The sequence below is a fragment of the Crocodylus porosus genome, unplaced genomic scaffold (genome assembly GCF_001723895.1).
Source record: "Crocodylus porosus isolate Cpor-Errol unplaced genomic scaffold, CroPor_comp1, whole genome shotgun sequence".
NCBI classification, from domain to species: Eukaryota; Metazoa; Chordata; order Crocodylia; family Crocodylidae; genus Crocodylus; species Crocodylus porosus.
In genome coordinates this window covers 4,334,110-4,344,174 of record NW_017728910.1, presented here as the reverse complement: position 1 = coordinate 4,344,174, position 10,065 = coordinate 4,334,110, and the positions used below count along the sequence as shown (strand labels likewise).

The 10,065-nt window shown below is 46.6% G+C and overlaps 1 long non-coding RNA gene across 1 annotated transcript; it reads right to left on the bottom strand.

Annotated features, from left to right (window-relative positions):
* Positions 1-3,483: 3,483 nt before the first annotated feature.
* On the bottom strand, positions 3,484-9,612 carry LOC109308366. The gene is made up of 3 exons (XR_002100589.1): positions 9,575-9,612; positions 8,634-8,690; positions 3,484-4,656 (listed from the first exon to the last, which is right to left on the bottom strand). It is a non-coding gene; the product is annotated as an uncharacterized LOC109308366 (long non-coding RNA).
* Between the last annotated feature and the right edge of the window lie 453 nt (positions 9,613-10,065).

Sequence of the window (10,065 nt, the reverse complement as noted above, 5' to 3'; positions counted from 1 at the left end):
TCCTCTTAAAGTTGGCTGCTATCATGCCATCCTTTTCCCCTGGCTAGAAAACAGTTACAGCTTTACAGCTGCTGAAGAAGCACCCAGTGGTAGCTTCAATAATTAGCTAGCAATTTCTACAGAAGGATTAAATATGGGGGGGAAAGTAAAGTATAGCCAAAAAAAATCCCCACCATTTTTCTTTCAATATTTAGCATATGGTAGGTTTTTATGATCCTGTTTACTAGCTTTCCTTTGTCTAGAACCAGCAAACTGGTGTTAGGATAGGATACATTCTGTTCAAAGCAGGATAGGCTGGTAATTCCAGGATATGTGGAGAGAAAAAAAAAAAAACACAACACACAAAAAACAAAAACCCAACTTTTTCTTTAAATCTTGTCACTTTAGCTGTTACTTGAAATGTGGCATGTTCACATAAAGAAAAGATTGCAGTATACCTGATAGGTTAGATGGGACTTTAAATAGTATATTGTATGTATATTTGGCAAAATTGTGTTCTTAAAAAGCCCAATATAAATTGCTGTGCTTGAGCTTTAATATTTGTGACTTTCACTAAGACATATTACTTCAGCTTTCCTATTTTTGCAGATCTTGCTTGTGTTAAAATAAATTGTAAAGGAATTTGGATTGGTTGAACATTCAAACAGGTAGGAATATAGCCATAGATACTATGAAACCTGCTTTCTATGCCCAATTTTCTGACTAACAAGATTAAAAGTCTATGATAAATGGGAGTGTAGGAAGTTTTATCTTTTATGGTTACTTCAGGTTTCCAATGATGTCATGAAATACTTTTTAAAAGAACCCCCCGCCAGCTTATTCTGTCCAAAACAGTACTTGTGTCATGGTACTACCTGCCTCATACCCATGTAGAATTCCTACTAACAATATCTTAATTGCACAGATTTTAGTTGTCTGAACCAAAACCACTGAAATTCTGGCTTGTACTACTGTTTTAAGTACTTTAACATTTTTATACGAACTGTTCCTTATTCCCAAGTCACTGGTTCCTGTAATAAGGTGACAAGAAGCTTTGTGGCCTCAATTTTAGACTTTTCATCATAGCAAGATGTCAGAAAAAGGAGTAGGAAGATGGGGGCAGCAAGTGATTTTATTTTTCCCTCATTGGTGATTTTTCATTTTTTAATAGCCCTTTTGCCCAGGAAAATTTCCCCCCCAATCATCAGATTGTATGTATAATGCAATAATAAGAACAATGCTAGTATTAGGTTACCTATACCTATCTAGCAGGAACATACCACACTTCACTGCTGAGCTTCAGGTAAACTCATGGTCTCAGGAATAATTCTTTTTTCCTCTGTCACTTATGGATTTTTTTTCTCTCTTCCTTCACTTGCCATTTTGAACCAGCTTTCCTAGACTAAAGCCTAATTATGCATACCTATATATAGGTTTTTAATGGGACTCCTCACTGCTGTGTTTTGAGTGCCTTACAACTGCCATCTGTGTGTTTCAGTGGGCTCATCTGCAAGAGACTTATTGTGGAATTGCCTAATTAGTTCCACAATAAATGTCTTGGTGTCTACAGGTGCAGGGCTATTAGCCAGGAGTAAACTAATAAACTTTGCAGCGAGGTAGTACTTGTAAATATAAGTACCATCTTGCTGTGGTTTTGTTTAGTCTGCAGCACCACCTATGTAAGTGCTGATTCAGCTGGCTGGAGCATGAGGGTGCTTCAGTGCAGGGGCTGCCTGCTGGGCAGCCCTGCACTTGAGCACCCTTATGCCCCAGCCAGCCCCTCTGCAATACATTGAGCCAGACCTGAGCAGCCTCAGGCTGGCAGGCTAAGTAGCCCCCTTGGGCCCCCTGCCAGCTGGGGATGCTCTGACTCAGCTCAATGTGCTACAGTCCTGGGTGCACATGGAAATGTGGTGCCTGGGAACAATAGACTCCTATGCAATATGTGCTGGAGTTTATTATATTGTGTTAATAAGCATGTGTTTATTGTATTATGTTAATATGCATCCAATCAGTATTACCCCTATTTTACAAGTGAAATGCAGGGCAAGAGCGAGTGGCTTAGGCAATGGCCAATAGAAAGTTTGTGTCCCTACTGAGAAGGGACTCTAAAGGTGAGATTTTGTTGCATTTCACAGGTATAGACCAAAGAAACTAAGCCACCTTTGACCCTTTCCTATTCTCGATTGCTCTAAAGGATGCAGCACTACCACAGCACAAGTTAGAAAGTTCCCCAGAGCTGCTTAAATTACAGCATGTGCTGTCCTATGAACCACAGCACTGTTCCTAGTGTAGCCCAGGTACACCCCGGGGGTGTGCCGTCCTCCAGTGACAGCAGTGGTGGTCAGGCAGGGTGCTGAGGAAGGAGTCAGCTACTAGAGTGGCTTCCCCCACCTCTCTGTAGAGCTAGGCTGAAACAATATACTTAACGACGTACAACTTATTACAAGAAGAAATACCAAATATAGAATATTTACAAAGCTTAACATACAATACTATATACAATATTCCACAATTCACATACAATACCAAATATGAACCAAATAACTTACAACCTATACAACAAAATTAACACATAGGGATATTAACTTATATAACCCAATTAAATTAACAATAATATTTCTTTAAAAACTTCACAAATAGCAATACCAATATATACACTGAGACATTAAAACACACAAAACATATAAACCCCCTTAAAGAATACCCCCAGCTATGTAGCCTTTAACACAACAACCTCAAAATAGGGAGTGTGCTTAGCACTTCCCCGAAGGGCTTCCCTGAAGCCCCTCTCCTTTAGGGTCCTGGGACGTGGACATGTCCCTCCCACAATAGAGGGTGGAGGCGGCAGACCCTTTTCACCTGTGTCAGCCTCCCCTGTGGGGCCTGCTTCCCCAGCAACTCATGCTTCCTCTCTGGAGAAGTCAAGGTTCATCCCATGGTGGCTAATCTCCCCAGTGGCCTGGTGCCCTGCACTGGGCAGACAGGGCTCGCTCTCATGGAAGCTGAACCCTTACAGGCTCCGACTCCCTGGTCTCACACCAGGGGTTCTCCCCTTTCCCCGGCCCTGCTCTGGGAACTGGGGCTCTTTTAGTTAAAGGTGGAGCTGCGCTGCAGGGCTCCAGTCACTCAGCCTAAGGCCAGGGCTAATGTGAGCAGCCTCAAGCTGCTTCCAAGGCAGTTCTCCATGAGCTGACCTGTGCACTGGGTGAGGCCTGAGCAGCCATGAGCTGCTCCCAGGGCCAGCTCTCCATGTGCCAATCTGCACACCGTGCAGGGCCCAAGCAGCCTTGAGCTGTTCCCAGGGCCAGTTCTCTGTGTGCCGATCTGCACACCAGCTGCCCAGCCGCTTGCCAGGTTCACAGGCTCAAGCCATCTTGAGCGGCTCCTAGAGCCTGATCCCTGTGTGCCAATTCACTCACCGCTGGAACTCAAGCAGGGTCCCTAGGACGGCTGTCTCCAGAGCTCCTCACTGTCCCTAGTCATCTCTCCCTAGCATGCTGAGCACGCTCCCCTTTTATACTCTTCAGGGGCTCCGCCCCCAAAGTTCTCTGGACCTGGCTGGCGCAGCTCTGATTCAGGGCCAGCTGCTCTTTGCCCCCTCCCTTCGGAAAAGGGCGGGGCATTGCTTCCCTTGTGCTGCCTCCAAATTGGTGGGTGGGCTCCACCAATCAAACAGCAGACACTCAATCCTGGGACTCAACCCAAGACCTGAAAAGGTAAGCCCTACTACACTAACATGCTACCTACACCATGACCGATGAGATGGTTCTTTGGTGGGAGCCTTGGGGCCGCCTCTACTGCAGCATCTTGGTGGAGGAATCATTCTCCTAGCCAGAATTGTGGGGTTTAAATTTCACTTATATCTTGTCTTGTCTTTTGAGTTTAGTCCAAGGGCAGGCAATTATTTTGGGCAGAGGGCCACTTACTGAGTTTTGGAAAGCCATTGACAGCCGCATTACAGACACCCCAGGGCAGATTATTATTAAGTTTCTACATTTTTTAGGGGCCCCACGGGCCAGATAGAATGGCCTGGTAGGCTGCATCTGGCCCCTGGGCCACATTTTGCCCGCTCCTGGTTTAGTCTCTTCTCTATACCTCTTCTTTTGTCTGTTGACTGAAATCAAAGATAGAGGTGTGCTAGATATGCAGCAGCAGACCCTAATTCAGATCTGCAAAATGAATTCAATGTAAGAGATAAGCACTGTAACAAATAGCTGTTTTTATTTGTGCTTAACTGCCTGGCTTATAAAGAGTAATGTAGCCCAAAGGATATCCAAGGCTGTATTTTCATTTGGGGGATTCTGGTAGCAGCAGAGTCCACAAAAGACAAATCCTGTAATTGTTTATGTTAATGATATTTTTCTAATCATTCAGGAATTATCCATAAAAAAAAATCTCCATTCAGGAAAAAAATAGCCATGCCCTTTCATGCTGTGCAATCTTGAAAGGTTGCAGATCTCGTCTCTGTGGGAGGCCTATCTATTCAGAAGCTGATAATAGAGGAGAAACAAACAGCTCTGCGGAAGTAAGTTGTGGAGCTGACTGGGAGGTAGTGGGGAAGACAACACTTTTTGCATATGCCAGTATGTTGTATTGTAGCTATAAGAAGATCTCTTCCTTTTCCCACTGCCACAGTAGTGTTGCACATGGTGAGGCTATTTCCAGATGAAGTACCTGCATGAACAGGGATGCGGTAAGGCATAAGACAAAACCATGTGGGCCCAGCAGGGCTATTAGGTTGGAGGGTCTCTGAAAGTCTGTATACATTATAAACAAACCAAGCTCTTAACAGGGAATGGAAATTGGAGGGATGCCTCCAAATGACTGTTTAAAAAAAATCTTCAGGGCTACATGGCCCCTTTACTGCCATAGAGGGTATTAACGAGCAAATGGCTGTCATAAACAACTCTCCCTGGCAACCATTCCCAGCTCTTTCAGGACTTTTCTAGCAACTTTGGACCATAGACAGAAAGGACTTTAAAGGGGCTAATAATAAAGCTGAATTACTAGGGGCCCTCACTGCACATGTGGCAATGAGTATCTTTGGCCAAAGATTTAACCCTTGTGAATGTTATGCCATTTTCTATGCACACCCGATGCTGTATTCTCAAACAGCAGAAGAAAGAGACAGCAAGAAAATGTCAACCTTACACAAGAGTGAAATGAAAAAAGCTGAAAATGGAGCCTGATTTTCTTATTTTCTCTCTGGCTAGTAAAACCCACACAGATTCCTTTAGACAGACTCTTCATACCCGCTGGAGGGATCTCTAGATATAAAAATAAATTACTACACTAAAAATAGGGATTTGCTGAATTTTGACTCTCTTCATTGTGGGGTTCTTGAAGTTAGAGGAAAACTCAAAAGGTTGGTGAAAGATCATAGATATTCCATGTCACAGGGCATCATATTCATGTTGGTGAGATGGCCGAATTCTATTTTCTGTTACCATTTGTGGGCTAGTAGAGCCTGGCCATGTGCCTCGATGCCTTCTCCACTTTAAATTTCTCTCCCTGCATTGAAAACTTACATTAAAACAGAGATTCTGCGCAATGGTTGTATATACACGTGCTGGTTCACGTTCTAATCAGTGAACATGCCAGTGTAAGTGAAACACACCAGCATTGTCTCATCATTGTTTTAAACCCTGTGGGTTTAAAAATGGCCACTGGAGTGCTTGATCTAAATCTCAACAAATGAAGCTTAGAAAAAGCATCCTGTGGCCATTTTGAAAACTGTGGGGGCTTAATACATTTGATAGCAAGGAGTTTTAATTAGAGTGTCTCTCCAGGAGTGGCTCTAATTAAAAGCTGCCCCCTCCCCACCCCATCACTGACCCTGCAGCACATAGTATAGGCAGCCAATGTGACTGCCACAAAAAAACCAACTTTGGTTCTGTTCTAGGATCATAGGCAACATGTGGGTGGGTGGGGAGTACAGGGGCATGTGCCCCCCCCACAATTTCTGTGCTGACAGTGGGGTGTGGGGCTGCAGCCCAACTTGATCCAGTGCCTGGCAGTGGCACAGAGTTGTGCCCTCCCACCATCAACACTTGTGTGTCATCTATCCTCTGGTTTGTTTAACTGGTTGCAAAATATGGGCCAAATTATGGCTGCCCATGGGTGTGTTTGGAGTGAAAGTGTACCTGGAATCTCTTTACCCCTCTGGCCAATACACACAGAACGTGACTATTGTGCTGCTTGTATTGTTGCTAGTACTTAGGAATGAAATACCAGATGTGTGTATAGTAATGTCAGCAGAGTGATTGCCATCTTAGTTGTGTGGTGGGTGCATCAGAGCAGAATGGGTGAGGGTGGTGTGACTACATGTATAGTGAGTTTGACTTGGAAGGAGTGAAGGTGGGAAAAGTGCTGGGAGAATGAAACTTAACAGTGAGACACAGGAGAAATAGCTGGAGGGTGCTAGGGTTTGATTTTGCTCTCATGTGAGGTTTGCAATGACTTCTGTGATTTCACTCCAGGTTTACATAAATGTAAGTGAAAGCAGAATCATGCCCAGGACTTAGGATAGGGGTGGGCAAAATACAGCCTGGATCTGGCCTTCCAGGTGACTGGATCTGGTCTGCAGGGGGTCCTCACCAATTGATTGGATATGGCCTGTGGCTGCCCATGTCGTACCCGCACGGGGCCAAGCCCTGCCTGGGACAGCTTGCATGGCACTCCATCCCATGCCCACCAACCTAGCCCCAGCCAGCACTCCCAGCTTCCAGCTGGGCTGCTCCCGATTCAACTGCTGTTCAGCCCCCCTTGCCTGCAGTGACAGCTCCTTCTCCTGCTCCTGCTGTGCCACTCTAGGCCGAAAGGAAGCTTCTGCTGAGTGGCTCCTGCCCATGTGTGGGGTTCCAGCTGCAGCTTCAGGGCAGGCAGAGTGGGTGGCAGCCAGCCAGGAGCTAGAGCTGGAGCTGTGCATGCTGGGGCAGGAGTTTTGGTGAGTTGTGGGGGAGGTTGCTGACCCAGCTTGTGATAACTTATGAAAACTCCCTATGTTGTCCACCCCTAACTTAGGAAGAGGCTGAAAAGACAAAGAAAACAGCACGATGACACCAGTTTTAGGCTGATATTCCTTCATTGACTTTAGTGGAAAATTGATCCTGGGATGTGCAAATCCAGAAGAAGAAATCTGAAAGAGAAGAATACAGCTACTCCTCGCCTAACATCATAGTTACATTATTGAAAAATGTAACTTTAAGTGAAACAATGTTAAGCGAATCTGTCACAGTAGTTACCTACTAGCAGGTGGAGGCCAAACAACATTATAACCGAACATTGTGTGACTTTAAACAACTATGTTCCCTAATAGATCAGCGACGTTATAATGAAACAGCATTGACCGGGATGATATTAAGTGAGGAGTAGCTGTATAACATAATAAAAGAACACAAGAGAAATTAGGGGAAAGGAAAAAATAATTCAACTGAGAGAGAGAAAGATAGCATAAAAGAAAAAAGGTCAAAAAGGCATGGCTTCATCACAGTAGCAATTGCTTTTTCATATATTTCTCATATTACACTGTATTTTAGAGACAGCTCTAAAAATGACATGACTGATAGATTTAGATTTTTTTCAAAATTACATTTGATCCTGTTGATGTCTCTGCTTCCCCTTTGTGACTCAGAAGGGAGACACCATATTTTATTAAATTACATCAATACACTGAAAGCCAGCTCAGTTGACAAAGTTCAAGCAGCAGGTGTAGCTGATAGGAAAGTAATTACTGGCACTGCCTGCTGATGGACTGAAGAGCCGTCCATCCAGAAGTACCAACCTTTATTTTCCATGCATTTGCCATCTGTTATTGTGCTAGCAGCAAACAATAAATTATATATTGATATGTTTCTATTCATGTTCTCTGGGTTTTTAGGTGCCCCAAACTTCCCTAGTGTTTAACACACTACTAAGGTTAGGATAAAGTTTCCTTCAGTTGGCCCATGATGCTTTGCTGTGAAATTGCAATAGCCTCTGCTGAATTGACTGACACCAATGGGCTGTTTCTATGGTATCAGCCAATCAGCTGCTGGACAGAGATGAAAAGGTGAAACTTAAGATGCTGCTGCAAGAGGTCACATTACTCCCCCCTCAGCTCCCCTCCTCAGATCTGTCTCCCAGCCTGACAAATTGAACTGACAATAATGCTCTCACAGCCCATAAAGTCCAGAGAAGTGTTAGCATGTCTTTCAGTTCAAGAGCAGGAAAGAAATTAAAACTAAATAACTTCGTCTTGGGATTTTAGCATGGTAGAAATCTACCATTTGATGAATCCTCTGTTAGAAGAATGATATAATTATCCCATATAGTTGTAGGGGAATGTGCTGAGTGTTCAGCAGAGGGCTGACCATCTCTATTTTATGTGATCCTAGAGGGAAAAAAAATGGTTAAAAATTTTAAAGGAACGAAAAAAATTCTTCCTTTTTTAATGGGTGGTGAAACTGAAACTGCTTCTCTGTGTAATGGGAATTGCAAGATTACTGTTGCACATTGCGGCAATGTGACTCCAACTTTTGGAGATTTCTCTTATTGGAGGAAAATTTGAAAAAGAAATTGAATGAAAAGCTGCTTCTACTCCCATAGACTTTGAACTAGCAAACAATAGGGGCAGGTTGAATAGAAGCAGAGGCAAGAAAACGCTGGAATACCTGGTGCTGGATCAGCAGCCTGTTCCAGAGGCCTTGGATAAAGCAGGAAACCAGCTCCTGTCAGAAAAGAGGAACCAGCTTCGTGCACTGTAAACATTCAAAGTGGACCCTCCAAAAGGTTTCCACATAGCTTGCTTCATTTTTTTTGCAGAGAAGGCAATTCGGACAGGCATGCAAGGGTCCCAGTGCAGCCAGATCCCAGAAATGCGGCTGTATAAATGTGCCCCAAGGTGACAGGGAGCAGAACAGCAAGGGGAACTAAGTGCCCTCCATTGGACACCACAGAGAGGAAGTCTCCTGGCAGACAGGGATCATACAAGGGCCAACGGACACTGTCCAGTGTACTCTGCTTGGAGCCCTCCATCGGTCCTCCCTCATTTTGAGCCTTCACTCCTGTCCCTGTTTGCTTCTTTAGTCACTTGAGTGGGCCCCCAGATTAAGGGGGGCTTATAGCTTTACTTGGAGCCCACGTTCCCAACGCATACCACATAGCCCTCACAGGCAGGGAGAGCAGCAGGGCTCTGTCCTTTTGCCCCTCTCGCATAGTAGTACGCAAGGCTTGCAGTCTGGGCTCAGCCCATTTGATGGTAGGTGCTCTGGCAATGTCTTCGGCCCAGGAGCTGCCTGGTGTCTAGGGGACAGGCTGGTGCAGGATTCACTTATCCCACTCAGCTCTGATTTCCCTTGTTCTCCGTGCCTGAGTGGAGGGCGGCTGGGGTGGGATGGGATGGCTGCCTCCTGGACCCAATGCTTCTCTCCCTGTTGGTGAAATAAGCCTCCCATTGCCCGTCTCTGGGGGGTTGCGGAGCTCAGGCTTCAGATCCCCAGCGCCTGCACGTCCCCTAACCATCCTCAACGTTTCTAGAGTCTAGGTGCCCCTTGCAAGACTGAGGGGCTCCCTTGATGGGCTGAGGCACCCCTCGGAAAATGCCAGCTGTTACTTTTTACTCGGTTTTCACTGACTGCAGGAAGGCAGCAGGCCCAGGGCAGGATGTCTTACCCCGCGGCTCCTGCTGCGCGGCCCCGAGCGCACGTGGCCGCTCCCCTGAAAGGCCCTCGAGGCGCCGCTCGCGGGGGCAGCAGGCCCTGCTCCCCGGGGGGAGGCCGGGGCCCCCGGGCCAGGACGAAGGGAGGCAGCAGGGCGAGCGGGTACCCGCGGGGGCGCCAGTCCGCTCCGGCTCCGAGCCGCGTTTGCCGGCGGCCGCGACGCCGGGAGGCGGGCGCGGGGGCGGGGGCTGCGCGGGTTTGAATGGGGAGCGCAGGTTGTGGCGGCAGCGGCGCGGAGCCAGAGCGGTGAGTGTCTCCCGCGGGGTCTCGCGTCTGCCCCGGGCGGAGCTGCTGGGGGGCGGGGGCCCCTTTGTTGGGCTCCGGGGGGCACGGGCAGGAGGAGCCAGGCCGGGTCCTTCCGTGCCCCGGGCGCGCACGCTGCCCC